This window comes from Galeopterus variegatus, unplaced genomic scaffold (assembly GCF_000696425.1).
Source record: "Galeopterus variegatus unplaced genomic scaffold, G_variegatus-3.0.2 Scaffold1526, whole genome shotgun sequence".
Lineage (NCBI taxonomy): Eukaryota > Metazoa > Chordata > Mammalia > Dermoptera > Cynocephalidae > Galeopterus > Galeopterus variegatus.
In genome coordinates this window covers 215,863-218,174 of record NW_007727637.1, presented here as the reverse complement: position 1 = coordinate 218,174, position 2,312 = coordinate 215,863, and positions in this window count along the sequence as shown.

Below are 2,312 nucleotides of genomic sequence, written 5' to 3'. Positions count from 1 at the left end.
GATAGCATGCCACTGTGGGATTTGGTGGGTCATGGGAACCTGTACTGTCAACTAAGATATCTGTTCCTATTTATGTGGTCATTCAGTTTTTGAAATTCCTTAACTAACTTCCCATTTGCAACAACATGGATGAGCCTGGAGAAACTTATTTCTAGTGAAATAAACAAAGCACAGAGGGATAAATACCTAATGTACTCACTCATATGTGGGAGCTAAGAGAGAAAGAAGGAAGGAAAGAAAGACCACAGTTGTGCATTGGTCTTGCAGAGGGAGAGAACATTCCTTGGGCTAGAAAGTGGAGTTGGGAGGAGAGGGGAAGGGGAAGGGAGGTTGGGGATAACTGGGTGCAAATGCAATTTCTGGTAATGGGCATGCTGCTGGTATGAATCTGGACCTCACATCATGGGCACGAGGGGTGACAATCAGCTTTGTATCTCACGAATATTCATAATAAAAAATACATAAATAATAAAATAAATAGATAGATAGATAGATAGATAAATAACCTTATAAATGTCCATTTTATCATGAAATCCTCTCAAATTCTTCGATGGCTTCCTATTGACCTTAACACAAAGTAAAATTCTTTCTACATTCACAAGTCCACTGTCAAACTCTCCCATCTCATTTTGTGTGGCACTTCGCTCAGGTCAGTCTCTAAGCTCTGCAGATACTGGCCTCTTTTAGTTCCTCAAGTTCACCAACTTTTTCAAGCCTGAGGGCCCTTGTATATGTTATTTCTCTGTAGTAAATGTCTTCCTCTTCGCCCTCCCTCCAATTTTCACAGTTCAGAGCTTCTCAGCATAAATATCACCTTTTCAGAAAGACCATTAGATCACTGAGGATTATAAACACTTCAGTAGTTTGTTTTTATTATACCAACTAGCTTTGTATAGTGCCTGAAGCCCAAAAGGGCTCAGTTACTGCAGACACAAGCAAATTTGACCTGAGCTACAAATAAGATTGCACCCAAACACTCAAGAGAAAGGTAGGACTGTGTGGTTTCCAAGTTCATAGACTAAAGGTCAAACAAAGAAGCCTTTAGGTTTGCTTCTCTCAATTTCAACCATCAAACTTATTATTTTTATCTTGCAACAACAAAATATATTTATACTTCTTTATTAAAAAGTCTTTATTGTTGAAATTGCTTCAGGAAAAATAACTTTGTATTAAAAGTGCAAATAAAACTTTCTGAACCCCAGACTCTCCTTTTTTCCCTTGAAAACAATTGTTTTCATAAGATGATTTTTAAAAGTAATGTGCAAATGCTCTTTCACAGAATAGCGATAAGTTGCGCTCTAATAAAGCTGTGGGCAGAATATGAAATTTGAGTAATTTTTTTCAACATAAGAATATTTCAGTATAAGATATTTTTGGAGATATACAATTTTTAGTTTCACACAGAAAGGCAATGGTTACATTCAATATATATTTTTAATTATATATATATTCTATAGCATTTTTAACAGTTTTTTTTTTCCAAAAAGTCTTTTAATTTGGTTGAAAATAAAGAAATTCTCTGAGGTAGGCTTTCAAGGAAGACGACACTTTCCAATATAAGACTAAGTTAAGATGAATTCATAACACACGACATTTTTATATTTGTCAAGAAAGACTCTTTGATTGGAGAATAGTCATTCAAGGTCTTTATTCCTAAATATAGCATGCCAGATAGCTTTCTATTTCACATGCAGAAGACTTTCTAGGGATTCTTTATGACAGTTATTAACAAAACAATAGTTCACATTAGGCAATTGTTTCCTGGCATGACAGAGTTTGGATATCCATCATTTCAAGAATTATTTCTTGAAAAAAACAAAAACAGCTGACTTTCAGAGCCAGTGCTACTTTTTTGCAGAATGAGCATAAGAGGAAATAATTTTTACATGAGCTCTATGTACTGCAGACATATTATCTACTGTCTACTGAAAAATTCCAACTCAAACTTAACATGACCTGAATTAAAAAAAAAAAAATACTACATTCCATCCCAATCCTGCTTCTCCTCAGTGTATCTTACCTTGGTAAATGGAACTACCATTTACTAAACATCTCTTGCAAGAACCTTTGAGTCATCTAGAATTTCTATGTCTCCCTCACCTTCGTTTAATCAAGCTTCACAACAAGTAGATTCCACAACTAAAAAGCTTTTAAAAAAATGTCCATTGCCACTAGTCTAGTCCAAATCACAATACTCTCATAACTTGACAACCACTGTGACTTAACTGATCTCCTTTCATCCTCACTCAACCTGTTGACCCTTCAATCCCCACAGAAGTACCCTCCACTTCCAACAAAGTCCCTTTTTCACA